Source organism: Callithrix jacchus, chromosome 2 (genome assembly GCF_049354715.1).
Source record: "Callithrix jacchus isolate 240 chromosome 2, calJac240_pri, whole genome shotgun sequence".
Lineage (NCBI taxonomy): Eukaryota > Metazoa > Chordata > Mammalia > Primates > Cebidae > Callithrix > Callithrix jacchus.
The window spans coordinates 31,473,324-31,488,819 of NC_133503.1; the positions used below are offsets into that span (position 1 = coordinate 31,473,324).

At 43.6% G+C, this 15,496-nt stretch overlaps 1 long non-coding RNA gene across 10 annotated transcripts in view; it reads left to right on the forward strand.

Moving 5' to 3' along the window:
• Window positions 1–15,496, forward strand: part of LOC103789054 (uncharacterized) — a 94,509-nt gene that overhangs the window by 5,291 nt on the left and 73,722 nt on the right. For 7 of the 10 annotated variants that reach the window (XR_013530809.1, XR_013530805.1, XR_013530806.1 and 4 more), the window contains exon 4: window positions 3,726–4,192. The exons of 1 other annotated variant lie outside the window; for it this stretch is intronic. This is a non-coding gene — a long non-coding RNA (uncharacterized LOC103789054). The remainder of the gene's footprint in view (window positions 1–3,725; window positions 4,193–15,496) is intronic. 2 more of the 10 variants (XR_013530812.1, XR_013530811.1) reach the window with 1 other exon arrangement.

The window sequence follows — 15,496 nt, forward strand, 5'->3', positions numbered from 1 at the left end:
GTCCAGCCTGGGCAACATAGTGAGATGCCATTTCTAAAATAAAAAAAAAGAAGAAGAAGAAGAAAGAGAAAAAGAAAAAAGTGACAATTAATGTCAGGTATTAGTGAAGAGTGAATAGTAAAGCTGAAGAAAGTTTGAAGAAGGTTGAAAAATGAACTTCCATTTAAGTAACATTTATTGAGCTCTGGCAATGCACCAAGCACTCTTCTAGGGATTAGGGATATGGAGATGAATGGGACAAGGCCTCTGCCCACCTGGAGCTTACACTCCAGAGGCAACATAGGTAGTAAACAAGTAGGCAGAGATATAATATCATTTTAGATCATATAAATGCTATGAAGATGACACAACAAGATAAGGGGACCAAGACTAATCGAGGCTGCTTGAGATGGAGCGGTTGTTGAAGATTAATTAGATGGATGGGAATGGGGAAAAGGAGGCAGGAAGGGTAGATTTCAGGGTTTGAGCTTGAGCTTTGGAGGAGAAAGGTAGTTTATTTGCTAAGAAAGGAAGCCTGGAGAATAAATAAGTGATTGGTTTTCCCAGCCACTCCTTACTTCAGCTTGGGGATGCCTGGCATGTTTTGCCACAGGAGTCAGCTGGTTTCAGCAGTTGGTGATTTTCATCTCAGAGGCCCCCAGCGTGGGTGTCACAGACTTCTGCTCTGCCCAGGAATGCGTCCTACCAGGCATTTCCTAGGGAGCAGGGAAAAGCCTAGCCTCTCCCAGGAGTTCTCCTCTGCCTGCTGATACCTGCCTCCTGGCACCTCCACCTCAAAAGCCCAGTCTCATCATCCTCCCACTCCCTCTTCATTTCCCTAAAGGCCCTGTTTCAGATGGTGGTTTCAGCCACCACCCACTTGTCCAGTATAGAAAGTTAGGAATTGTTCTGGACTCCTCCTGCCCCCTCACAGTGCACATTCAACCAGTCACTGAGTCCTCCTGCTAGTTCCTTCCTGTCTCTTCCTTCCTGTGTAACCGCACTGCTCTCGCGTGAGCACCAGCCTCTGTGTCTCTCATTTATACTCTTAAAGACCCTTCCTAGTGGGTGTAGTGGCTCACGCCTATAATCCAGCACTTTGGGAGGCCGAAGCCAGTGGATCATTTGAGGTCAGGAGTTCAAGACCAGCCTAGCCAACATGGTGAAACCCTGTCTTTACAAAAAATACAAAAATTAGCCGAGCATGATGACACATACCTGTCATCCCAGCTACCCAGGAGGCTGAGGCAGAGAATCACTTGAAGAGGCGGAGGCTGCAGTGAGCTGAGATTGTTCCACTGCACTCCAGCCTGGGTGATAGAGCCAGACTCCATCTCAAACATACATACAAAAAAGACCCTTCCTGGCAGGTATGATGGCTCATGCCTGTAATCCCAGTGACTGGAGAGGCTGAGGTGGCTGAGGCAGGAGGATCAGTTGAGGCCAGGAGTTTGAGACCAGATTGGGCAACATAGCAAGACTCTGTCTCTAAAATGAAAAAAAAGATTCTTCATGCCTCTTTCCTGGCTTTATCTGGCCCACCCTCTTTACTCATGCCAGAGAGAGTTTTCCCAATAGGAAACTAGAATGTATCATTTTCAGGGCTTAGGACCATGTCTTTCCCTGACGCATTGTCTTCAAGATAAAATCACAGCTCCTGAGTCTAGGGTATAAGATCAGTCATGATTGGCCTCTGTGTATATCTTTAGCTGCATCTCACGCCTCTATTTACCCTTCATTATATGCTCCAATCAGACAAAAGCTGCTTCTCGCAAACTGAACGCTTGCTGCTGCCTGATGTCCTCACCCCTTTTACAAGTAGAAGGCTCTCTTTTTAAGTTCCCATTGAACACATATTTCTACTTTAAAACCCAGCCTAGAAATTCCCATCTCCAGAAAAGCTTCCTCTCTTCTATGCTACTTCTGGCCCGTGTACGAGCTTCTACTTTTTTCACTCACTGCAAAATAATCCGTTTACTTGCCTGTCTCCTTCACTGCCAGATGAGCTCTTTGAAGGCTAGGATTGTGACTTATTCTGTTCAGTGTCCCCAAGCCTAGCGGGAGATCTGCACCCGAATGGGGACTTACAAATAATAAAATCAGATGGGTGTTGGCCCAGGTCCTTCAGATGCAACCTGGAAACTCTCATTTTTGTAGAAACTTCTAGAAACAGATAATTAATGACAACAACAAAAGCAGTTGGTACTTCTCATAGGAGGGAATCACAGTATTTTAGAAGGGTGGGACCAGACAGTGTGGCCTAGGAGCCATCATGTACTACTTCCTCACACCATGTTTAGTCAGGCGCAGCTCTAATCACAGGTGGCCCTCTTCCTGGGCCTGGGTTACCTGTTAGTGTATTTATTAAGGCTTCCATCAGGTTAGAGTGGTTAAAAACTAGGCATTGTAATCTGGCAGAATTAGGTCCCAATCCCTGATTGGCTATGAAACTTCAGAGTGGTAATTTTGCTTCTCCATGTCTCAGTTTTCTCTTTTATAAAATGGGGATAAATCATACAGGAGATCTCCAAAAGGTTAGAAAAAAAGCCGGGGGGATGGCTCCCTTGCCATTGAGCCTTTGTGAAGATGAAATCACTTTGTGTATCTGAAGTGTTTAACTCAGTATTTGGCATTGGGAACAAAAGGATAGGCTTGGTGTTGACTATTAGACAAAAAATTCGTGTTGACATTTAAGTCTCAATGTAAATATCACTTCTGCCCCTGGTATTGCACGAAAACAGATTAGATTACTTTTTCAGATAAGTCTGCTTTACTTTCTCAGGTAAGTTTTTTTTTTTTTTTTTGAGACAGTCTCGCTCTGTCACCCGGGCTGGAGTGCAGTGGCATGATCTTGGCTCATTGCAACCTCCATCTCTGGGTTCAAGATTCTCCTACCTCAGCCTCCTGAGGAGCTAGGAATACAGGCTTGTGCCACCACACTGGCGAATATTTGTATTTTTAGTAGAGACAGAGTTTTGCCATATTGGCCAGACTGGTCTCAAACTGACCTCAAGTGATTCACTGCCTCCACCTCCCAAAGTGCAGGAATTACAGGTGTGAGCCACCATGCCTGGCCCTCATAGAACTTTAATACTTTGGTTTATAGTATTCATCATGATGTCATTTAGTCTGACTTTTTCACTCAACTCAGAAAGCTCCCAGGGGGCGTGGCTGTTATTTTTATTTACCATGTGTCCTTAACTCTTAACACAGTTACTGGTACATAAACAGCTCTAATTGAATGTTTGAATAAAGAAATGAATGAATGAGTAAGCCTTTCCTAATGGCTGCTACCACTAAAGATCTTAGCATAGTGTGTGTGTGTGTGTGTGTGTGTGTGTGTGCGCGTGTGGTAAGGCTATTCAGTAAGGCTAGAAGTGAAAAAGCTGGTAGAAAGCCCATGGTGTTGGAGAATGAAGGAAAACTGATTAGGGAGCTCCTCACCAGTATAAGGAAGGACTAAGAGCACATAAGGACAGGATCATAAAATTCTGCATCATAGGATTTTTGAGGCTGTCACTGCCTTAGGCTGTGAGGCCACTGCATATAAGAATAGTTTGCACAGTTCTGCTGTGGAAATCAGGGTTTTTACTGAAAGCTTAGCCAACTAGCCAGCAAGAATAGCTTTCTGGAGCTTACAGCCTTATGAAAATTCCCAAACTGAGGATAATCCCAAAAAAGGTTTTCTTGCTGGCTTTGAAAAGCAGGATATACTTTTTAAAATCCCCTCTTTATCTATGATACAGATTATCTTACAGTTCCTGTGCAGAAGTCCACAGGAGGCAGGAAAGAAGGAGCTCGGAATAAACCAGGTACTTCATATGAAGACCTCAGCTAAGGAATAAGAAGGGTAAAAAGTATATCATGTCTTCAAACAACATCATTTCCTTCAACGCTGTTTTATTATAACATTGATGAGGAAAAAAAATCACTTCCCAGCTGGGGCCACTGTCTGTGTGGAGCCTGCACATTCTCCCCGTGTCTACGTGGATTTTCTCTGGGTACTCTGGCTTCCTCCCACTAGGACGCCATCCCAAAGATGCACACCTGATGTTAATCGGCATGTCTGAAAGGTCCCAGTGTGAGTGAATGTGCGTGCGTGTTAGTGCGCTCTGCAATGGGATGACGTCCTATCCAGGGCTGGTGCCCGCCTTGTGCCCTGAGCTGCCAGGATACGCTCCGGCCATCCAGGACCTTGAACTGGAATAATTGGGTAAATAATTATCTCTTTTTATTAATCTTTCCTAAATGTCTGTGTAGCTCACCTTTGTTTCAATGTCTGTATAGCTCACATTTGTTTCAATATTTAATTTTAGAAGTGTTTTGAGTCTTTATATAGAAGTTCAGTGATGATTTTGTTACCAAGAAACATGCCAAAGGAATTGAACTTGTTTGTATCAATTAGCCTATGCCAAATTGGTTTCCTTATATGTTTTGCTTGAAGTCCCAGTTTCCAAGATTTTATTGACAACGTTAAGTGAGGACTTACTGTACAGCCTGGGGGTCAGACTAGAGCAATGCTATGTGAAGTGTGGTACACAGTTTGTGTAGCTTCTGATCCGCAAACTACTGTTGGCTTCCAATGAGATATGGAGCAGGAGGTAAATCAACTACATCACTAATCATACTGTTCAGCTGATATTTTCTTCACAGCAAGACTCTCTCCATGAAGGTAGCATTGCATTGATTTACATTTTGACCCAGGCTGTCACTGCCCTAGGCTTGGACAATTAACAAATAGTTCACTGTAAAGCTGCTTTGAGCAGCTCTGGTCTGGGACATGGGCTTTGGAATCAGTCAGAGTGGGTTCTATCACTTAAGCATGTTCCTTAAGCTGTCTGAGTTCCCTAGTGGGACACGAGAAAGAGTATGGATTCTAGTACAGAAGTAGTTCAAAGCCATTGGAAGGTTTCAAGGCAGATCATAAAGTTTCTTGTGAACCATGTTAAAGAGTTTGGACTTGGCCGGGCACGGTGGCTCACGCCTGTAATCCCAACACTTTGGGAGGCCGAGGAGGGTGGATCACCTGAGGTCAGGAGTTCAAGACCAGCCTGGCCATCATGGTGAAACCCCATCTTATAAACAACAACAAAAAAACAAAACAAAACAAAGAGTTTGGACTTTGTTCAAGGAACAGGGACCCACCAAAGATTTAAAATCAGGGGGATGTCAGGATTAGAATTGCATTTTAGAAGGTTTACTCTGGCTATGGTAAAAATAACAGCTTGAGCAGGACAGGAGGCAAAGAGACCAGCTAAGGGAAGGCATTCTGGTGGCAGAATGAGAGAATAAATGCAAGAATGAGTGAATTCATAGCATTTAGATAATAAGCTTCTTGGCAGCAGCAGCCTCACCATCTCTTGCTTTGGATGTTCTTCAGCACAAACTTTCAGTTTTTATGCAAGTCAATTTTAAATGAACATTTAACTGGCTGAATTGACTAGCTAACATAAAATCAAGCTAGATTCTCTATTCACTCTAGAGGAGTTGAGCCTTTGTGCGCAAGGCTGATCTTGTTCGTGGGTACGGAAGTCTGTCTCTTTTACCTTGTTTACTTTTTGCCTGTTTATCTTCACACCCACTGATATTCAGGGTTAGCAGATGAGTAAGTTTCCAATAGCAGCTGAACTGGAGTGACTTCTATCTGGAACCAAACAAATAGCTAGATTCTGTTTGGAATTTCTGCTTCCAGAGTTATCCAGCTGCAGAGCCTGTTGCACAAGGCAAACTGGCACTTGCCCAGCCTACCTAATAGAATTCTTAGTGCTCTTACCTAGGAGAAGTCCTATTATTATTTGAGGCCATGCCAGTCAACACCAGCTCAGCCAATATCAATGACCAAGTAACAATGATGACAGCTATTTATTGAGCACTTACTACGTACCAGGCACTGAGCTAAGGGATTTACATGCATTTTCTGATATATATACATCAGAATATAAAAAAATATATATATCAGAATATAAAAATATATATATATTTTTTTTTTGAGGCAGGTTCTCACTCTGTCGCACAGGCTCGAGTGCAGTGGGGCAATCTTGGCTCACTGCAACCTCTACCTCCTGGGCTCAAAGTGATGTTCCTTCCTCAGCCTTCCAAGTAGCTGGGACTAGAGGCATGTGCCACCATGCCTGGCTAATTTTTATTTTATTTTTTGTAGAGACAGGGTTTTCCATGTTGCCTAGGCTGGTCTCAAACTCCTAGGATCAAATGATCCACCCACCTTGGGTGCTGGAATTACAGCCACTGCACTGGGCCCACTTCTGCTATTTTCTATTCATCAAGTAGTTTACAGAGCCAACACTGAAAGGGAGGAGACATAGACTCCACTTTTCCCTCCCTCTCCTTCCTTCTTTCCTCCCTCCCTCCCTCCTTCCCTCCCTTCCTTTTTTCCTTCCTCCCTCCCTCCCTTCCTTTCTTCCTTCCTCCCTTTCTCTCTCTCTTTCCCCCTTTTCTTTTCTATTTATTTTTATTTTTTTAGGGATGGGGTTTCACCATGTTGGCCAGGATAGTCTCGATCTCTTGACCTCATGATCTGCCCAACTCAGCCTCCCAAAGTGCTGGGATTACAGGTGTGAGACACCGCACCAGGCCCTCTGTTTCTTTTTTTGAGATAAGGTCTGGCTCGGTTGCCCAGGTTGGAGTGTAGTGGCGCTGTTTCAGCTCGCTGCTTCAACCTCCGCCCCCTCAGGCCATCCTCCCACCTTAGCCTCCTGAATAGCTGGGACTATAGGCAAATACAACCACACTTAGCTAATTTTTGTATTTTTTGTAGAAAGGAAGGTCTTGTCATGTTTCCCAGGCTGTTCTCAAACTCCTGGGCTCAAGTGATCCACCAGCCTCAGCCTCCCAAAATGCTGGGATTACAGGCATGAGCCACCACACCTGGCCAACTCCACTTTTCAATGGTAGGAATGTCAAATAATTATTTTAAAGCTGTCACAGTCTGCCTTTGACCAAAAATTTTATATTTCTCCTACATTTAAACTGCCATTGTCCATCTTAAGACATTTCCAAGCATCTCTTTATTTTAAATATTTTTTCTAATATCTTCATGACATTCAGTCTCCAACATCTCATGCTATCAGGTTCAGGCTTGGAGTCCAGGAACTTGTTTCCCATATCACTTCTAGGTATGGGTGAGGTATCTTGAGTGTGATTCCTTAGTCATAGCTCTGAAAGGTTCTTGATCTGAAGTCCTGTGAACTAAGAGAAGTTATTTGTCCTCCAAACCCAATGTACAATGGTGGGACAGCCTTCAGAAAATTGCAGTAAACATTTCCAGTCAAGACAGCATGCAGTACATAAAAAAAAAAAAAAAAGACAGCATGCAGTTTAGGTTTTCCCTAGAAGCCACGTTCTAGAAGAACGAGAAGAAGGAGAAGAAAGAAGAAGAAGGAAGAGAAGAAGAAAGAAGAAGAAGAAGAAGAAAGAACATTTGCACTCAAAAAGGACAAAATAGTGGCTTACATCTGTAATCCCATCACTTTGGGAGACTGAAGCGGGTAGATCACTTAAGGTCAGTAGCTCAAGACCAGTGTGGGCAACATGGCAAAACCCTGTCTCTAGTAAAAATATAAAATAGCCGAGAGAGAGAGAGAGAGCAATACAAAAAAACAGGAGGTGCACAGCAGTTGCTGGTTTGTGGTAATTATGAAATCCAGTCAGGCATGTGTTTCTGGTTCCTTGATTAGGGTCCATTTCTACTCAGTGATTCTCTACGGCTCTGCCTTCTGGGCTCTTGGTTCCACTTTCTGTATTTAATCTTCCTTTTTCTAAAATGTAACCTGTATTTTCCCTTGGTGGTTTTCTCAGCCTCCTTTCAGCCCATAGAAGTTTTGAGATCCAAAGCTCTCTTTTCACCTTGTACTGTCTTCTTCCCTTTTAGTCCAAGCAGTTTCTAAAACACTTTGAGAATTTTATATGATTCTTACTGGGTTTTCCCCCATTGGGAAAAAAGCCGTGACCTCACATCTTTTTGGCTCATACGAGTCCTTTCTGCCTTAGGTTCCTTTTGAGGCTGCTGTGGGACAGTGCCTTAATATTCTTAGAAATTCAATTATTTAATAAAGAGAAACAGTAAGCACCCCTTAAGCTTTTTAGAAGGATTTTGTCTGTTTGAAAGGGTTATTGCGTTAAACCTTTCTGTGCTTTTAACAAGAGATGCTGTGCCCACACTTTACTGGGAAGCTATTTCTTAATTTGAGAGTAGTTTGCCCTCTGGAGAAGCTGGGAAGCAATTTCATTTTCAAACCCCAAAAATTAGGGCTTTTTAAATTTCTTTCTGAGGCAGGTTCTCTGTCACCTAGGCTACAGTGCTGTGGTACAGTCCTGAGTCACCATTACCTCCACCTCCGGGGCTCAAACAGTCTTGCCACTTCAGCCTCCCAGTTAGCTAGAACCACAGATGTGTGCCACCACGCTTGGCTTATATATATAAGGTCAGGTTTCTGAGGAGGTTTCCGTTTCTGGCATGCAATGTATTGCCTTCAGTGGAACCCTAGAAGGCAATATGTTGGAGGATCTTCATTATTCATATATTTGAGACAAAGTTTTGCTCTTGTTGCCCAGGTTGAAGTGCAATGGCACGATCTCAATTCACTGCAACCTCTGCCTCCAGGTTCAAGCGATTCTCCTGCCTCAGCCTCCCGAGTAGCTGGGATTACAGGCATGTGCCATCACACCTGGCTAATTTTGTATTTTTAGTAGAGACGAGGTTTCTTCATGTTGGTTAGGCTGGTCTTGAACTCCCGACCTTAGGCAATCTGCCGGCCTCGGCCTCCTGAAGTACTGGGATTACAGGCTTTTTGAATTTTTTTGTAGAGACTAGATTTAGTCACATTGCCCAGGCTGGTCTTGAACTCCTGGGCTCGAGAGATCTGCCCACCTCAGCCTTCCCAAGTGCTGGAATTATAGACTTGAGCCACCTTGCCTGGCCTGCCTTTTTTATGCCCTCTAAATTTTGCTTGCAATCCAGTTTCATTTTTTAAACTGCTTTTTTTCTCTTCTTCTGACTCTCATAGGCTTTTACTCATTTGCCTTGTACTATAGGCAGCTGGGCTAGATAATCATATTCATTAGGTACATTTCCTTCTTTCCCACATCACAACTGACAACCATGCTGCTACCTTCCATCACCCCTGAAGGTCCCCTTTCCCACCTCTTCCCAGTGGCATTTCCCTCACTTCCCGGTAAGGTGTCCACAAGATCCTTTAGACTTCACTAAGATCACTTTAGATCTTCAAGACACCTCAGATTCTACTTGCTGCTCAAACGCAAGGAAGATGGTACATGTTTAGGTTTTTGTTACAGTAGCAGCTCACTTCTAATATCAATCAGTATCGGATTCCAGTTACCTATTGCCGTGTAACAAATCACCCCAACCTTAGCTGCTTAAAATAACAACAGTAATTTGCTTTTTATTGCTTCTGGTTCTCAGCCTTGGATTCATTTAACCAGTTCTCACTCAGTCTCTCATGAAGTTGCAGTTTCTGGCTGGGGCCAGTGTCATCTTGAAGGTTAGCTCAAGCTAACCAGTTGAATTCTTTCTCTGGAAATTTGCAGACTAACCTGGTTAATAAGGGGAGCCATGCTGAGAGGCTATGTGGAATTTTAGAGTGAAAATATGGCTGCATTTCTTATACTGAGCCATGGGTAGGATGGCCACCCAAAGGAAGTCACCTGTTAGGAGAGAAAACTGAGATGCAGAGATGACAGAGACCACAGGGCACTCTGATTTCTGATGGCTTTGCAAGCCCATAAGTCTTGGCTGTGTTTGGTTTCCATCATACCTCTGCATTCCTACCATAAACTCCCATTTTGACCTGAGTTAGCCTGAGGAGGTTTCTGTTTCTGGCAAGCAACATATTGCCTTCAGTGGAACCCTAGAAGGCAATATGTTGGAGGATCTTCATTATTCTCAAGGAGCGATGGGAAGGAACAAGCATGGACTTCAGGGCCATTAAATCATATATTAATTCATTCATTTATTCATTTAGTTTTGAGACGGATTCTCACTCTGTCGCCCAGGCTGAAGTACAGTGGCTGGATCTTGGCTTATTGCAACCTCTACCTTTCAGGTTTAAGCAATTCTCTTCCTCAGCCTCCCTAGTAGCTGGGATTACAGGCACGTGCCACCACATTCAGCTAATTATTTTGTATTTTTAGTACAGATGGTGTTTCACCACCTTGGCCAGGCTGGTCGTTAACTCCTGACCTCGTGATCCACCTGCCTCAGCCTCCCAAAATGCTGGGATTACAGGCATGAGCCATCTTGCCTGGCCACATTCATTAATTAACCCATTATCATTTATTAATCCATTATTATCCATTATTAATTTAAGAAACTACTAACTTCTATTGAAGTTAGGTAACAACTTCTGCTAGGCACTGGACATAGAGGTGAACAAAATGGACAAGGTCCCTGTCCTCATGGAGTTTACAGTCTAATGACAATTACCCAAAGCCAAATTCAAATGCTGCCTCTGCCAGTTACTAGCTGGGTGAAATTCCCACTGAATTGGAGATTTCATTTTCTCATTTGGGAAATGGGCATCACTTTATGGAGTTGGTATGAAGATTAAATTATGCACATGTATGTGTGTGTGTGTGTAGATCATGTGGCACATGGCAAGCCCATACATATTTTACTTTTATTTCCTATTCTCTTAAATCAGGGTTGGCATCTTGGGCTGGGTAATTCTTTGTTTTAGGGCCTGTCCTGTGCATTGTAGGATGTTTAGCGGCATCCCTGGCCTCTACCCACCAGGTGCTAGCAGCTCTTCCCCCTAGCACAAGTTGTGATAAGCAAAAATATCTCCACATGTTGCCAAATGTGACCTGGGGTGGAAGGCAAAATAGCTCCCAGTTGCAAACCACTGCTTTAAATAAAATGCCAGACATTTATGCCTAAAGCTGCAGATCCCAACATCCACCTTTGCACTTGACCTCCCAATTCATGTTGTGGGTGAGGTGTCAGAGCCCCAGCATTGAGAATTGGTCAACTAGTGAGCTGGTAAAAGGAATTTACCAACAAAAGTATATGCTTGAAAAAGGAAGGTTTGGCCGGGTGAGATGGCTCACGCCTATAATCCTAGCACTTTGGGAGGGCGAGGCAGGTAGATCATGAGGTCAAGAGATCGAGAGCATCCTGGTCAATAAGGTGAAACCCCGTCTCTACTAAAAATACAAAAATTAGCTGGGCATGGTGGTACGCGCCTGTAGTCCCAGCTACGAGGGAGGCTGAGGCAGGAGAATTGCTTGAACCCAGAAGGCAGAGGTTGCGGTGAGTCGAGATCGTGCCATTGCACTCCAGTCTGGGTAACAATAGCGAAACTCCATCTCAAAAAAAAAAAAGAAAAAGAAAAAAGAAAAAGGAAGGTTTATTAGAAAGAATGCTGCAGAAGGGTGCAGCCAGGCACCTCAGCGATTTTTCCTTAGGGGTACTTATGGACCTTAAAGCGGAAGCTTAAGGGTAATTTGGATCACATTAGCCGAGTAGTTCATTATAAATGATTACATTTGTAAACATTTTGGTGCCTTAATGTCAGCAAGGGTTGTACAGTGAGTTTCAGTATGGCATTCCAGAGATGCATAGAAATTCTAGTTTTACTTACCTTTTTTTTTTTTTTTTTTTTTTTTTGGTGGGGAAAGAAATCTGGAACTGGATGTCTGCTTTAGATATTAGGGGAGTCTAATTACTTCTAATTTTCCCTAGGTAAGAAATTTTGCCACTGGATGGCCTGCTTGATAGTCATCAGGTGGTCTTTGCTCCCTTTTAAAGTCCTCGGATTAGGAGTTTTTGTCTTGGGGCCTGTTCAGTAGTCACCAGGTGATTTTCCCCTCCTCACAGATGACTCCCTTTCTCTAGGTTTTTGCCTCCAAAACAAGCTGACAGGAGGAGAAAACTAGATACCAATGCCAATTTTGTAGTGCTAGCACTGCAGAAAGGAAAATCTGCATAGCCTCCTCCCTCCTTTCATCTTTGAGGCCAAGCCCAGTCCTGCCCTCTTAATTACCTCCAGTGATTTCAGCAGACCAGGGCTATTGATCCACCCTGTCACAAAGAAACAACTGGCTTGGCCAGATCTGATAGGGCAGAGAAACCTGAGACTTTCCCCTGTGCCTTTCACTTGTGCCCCAGCTGGGGTTGAGGGTCATGGGTTTGGTGGCTCTTAGCTGCAACACACTAGTTACTGCATGAGGGAGAGGGGGAAGGGGTTCTGTTTCCAGAGGCTGTTCCAGAATTTCATAATAGGGGGGCTATGGGAATAGCAATCTGATTTTGGTAGAAACTGAGTTGACTTGGCAAGCTCCTAATTGACCCACAGATTGTGTTATACAACTATAAAAATATCTTACTTTTCCTTTCTTTTTTTTTTAAAGGCTCTTTATTTACACTTTATGTAAAATTGAGAACAAAAGTTTATTTTAAAGATTATGGCTGGGCGCAGTGGCTCATGCCTATAATCCCAGCACTTTGGGAGGCTGAGGTGGGTGGATCACCTGAGGTCAGAAGTTCAAGACCAGCCTGGCCAACATGGCAAAAACTCATCTCTACTAAAAATACAAAAGTTAGTTGGAGATGGTGGTGCCTGCCTGTAATCCCAGCTACTCCGGAGGCTTAGGCAGGTGAATCGTTTGAACCTGGAAGGCAGAGGGTACAGTGAGCTAAAATCTCTACCAAAAATACAAAAGTTAGCCACAGATGGTGGTGCACACCTGTAATCCCAGCTGCTTGGGAGGCTGAGGTAGGAGAATCCTTTGAACCTGGGAGGCAGAGGGTGCAGTGAGCTGAGATTGCATTACTGCACTCCAGCCTGGGTGACAGAGTGAGACTCTGTCTCAAAAAAAAAAAAAAAAAAAAAAAAAAATTATGGTGTAATAATGATTTCATCTGAGGTCGAAAGTTTCAGCATTATTCTGCAGTCAGACTTTGTGGGGTAGGACTGGCATGGTTCTGTGACACTCTGTTTTACCACTTTCTCCTTTGTTCATTTATTGGCCTTCCTGTTATTTCTTGAACACCAAGCTCCTTCAGGGCCTTTGCACTTGACATTTCCTTTTCCTAGAACACATCCTGTCTTAGTCTGGTCAGGTTGCCATAACAAAATACCACAGACTGGGTGGCTTAAATGACACAAGCTTATATCTCAGTTTCTGGAGGCTGGAAGCCCCAGACCAAGGTGCTGGCAGGATAGGATTCACTCTGAGGCCTCTTCTCTTGGCTTGTAGTGGGAGGACGGTGAACTGATGGGACACTCTGGTGTTTGTTGTTATGCAGACACTGGTCCTGTTGGATCAGAGACCCACCCCTGTGACCTCATTTAACTTTAATTACTTTTTTAGAGGTCCCATCTCCAAATACAGCCATTCTGGGGGTTACTTAGCACATGAAGTTTGGGGGGACACAAAACATTCCTTTCATAACACTCCATGTTAGGCCTTTACCTGTCTTTGTCCCTACCTTGATTTAGCTCTTGGCCACCTACAATACATCTCTCTTTTTCCTGTCACTCTTTTTCTCCTCTGCTTAGCTTTACTGCCTAGCACTACCTATTGTTAAAACGGGCTTTGAATGAAGAGCCCCCCCCCCTCCACCCCCAAACAGACTTTGTGTGAGCAACACGGCTGTTTATTCACCTGGGTGCAGGTGGGCTGAGGCCAAAAAGGGCGTCAGCAAAGGTCAGTGGAATAGGATTGGTTTTGTGGGTTGGGGCAAATTTTTTTGGGGGGGCAAGGGTGTTATGGAGTAAGATCAGTTACAGTGGTGGGGGTAGGGGCAAGGAGTATACATTACCATAAGTTTAGTTACAGTGGTGGGTGGGGTAAAGCGTAAGAGTAGTTAAGATGGTAGGGTGGGGCAGAGGGATATTCACACAGCAAGAACAGTTAAGATGGCAGGGCGGGGTGAGGAGTATCACAATATCATAATAACAGTTAAGATGGTAGGGTGGGGTGAGAAGCTTAATGTCGGGGAAGCTCCCCTGGGTGATCAGGGATAATGGCAAACACAGGGCTGGGGTTGGGGGTGATTGGCTGAAACAGGCAGGACTTCAGACTTTCTGGGTCCAGGCTTGCACCTATAATTATTTTTTATTTAAAAAAATTGTGTTTATTATCTATTCCTATCTCCTAGGTTTGTGTTAAGGATTATACAAGCTAGCCTAAATAACCTATTCATTCAACAAATGTCCATTAAGTGCCTACAATGTGCAAGGCTCTGCAGTAGGTTCTAGAGTTATAATGGTGAAAAAAGGAACACATCCTCTATGCCTTCACGTAGGTTATAATATTATGGGAACATTTATTGAACACTTACTGAGTGCCAAGTACGGTACTGATAGTTCGCTTAGATTATTTTGTTTGATTATCAAAAAACATCCTATGAGGTAGGTCCTATTGTTGTACTAAATAGAAGGGATGATTAAGGGCCTAAATGGATGAGCCACTTTTTCAAGTTCATCACTAGTTTGAGGTCTAACCAGAACTGGATCTTGCATTCTGATGTCATAGCTGATGCTCTTGACCATCATGCTAAAGTGCAAGTAGAAGACATGGAAGAGCACAGAGCACATTTCAGGGGATGAAACAAAGTCATACATGGCTATAACCTGAATGTTGGAAGACATTCGGCACTGATTATTCTCATTCACCATCAGTATTCTGCACTCACAGATGCACTTCACTATAAACAAATTTGCATATGAAACTTGCATGTACAAGATAGATATTTTGAGGGATTATTAAGAATGTTATTAAAGGCCAGGTGCGGTGGCTCACGCCTATAATCCCAGCACTTTGGGAGGCTGAGGCGGGTGGATCACGAGGTCAAGAGATCGAGACCATTCTGGTCAACAAGGTGAAACCCCGTCTCTACTAAAAATACAAAAATTAGCTGGGCATAGTGGTGCGCGCCTGTAGTCCCAGCTACTCGGGAGGCTGAGGCAGGAGAATTGCTTGAACCCAGGAGGCAGAGGTTGCGGTGAGCCAAGATCATGCCATTGCACTCCAGTCTGGGTAACAACAGTGAAACTCTGTCCAAAAAAAAAAAAAAAAAGAATGTTATTAAAATCATTGCTATGGGAATCCTTTACTTCAGAGTGTGCAATAAAAAAAACACAATGGGAGCTTCAGAGGTGGACAGACCTGGTTTCAAATCCTTGTTTTGCCATTTAATGTCTGTGAACCTTGGATAACTTCTGAGACTCGGTGTTTTTATCTGCGAGATGGTGATAATAATACCTACTTCATGGAGTTCTAAAATATCTCTGCAAATAGAGGATACTTAATAAAAACTAGCTACCATTTGTTATGCTATCTTTTTCACCATTCAAAAAAATAATAAATATTTTTTGGCTGGGCTCAGTGGCTCACACCTGTAATCTCAGACTTTGGGAGGCTGAGGTGGGCAGATCATGAGGTCAGGAGATCAAGACCATCCTGGCGAACATGGTGAAACCCGTCTCTACTAAAAATACAAAAAATTAGCCAGGTGTGGTGGCAGACACCTGTAGGC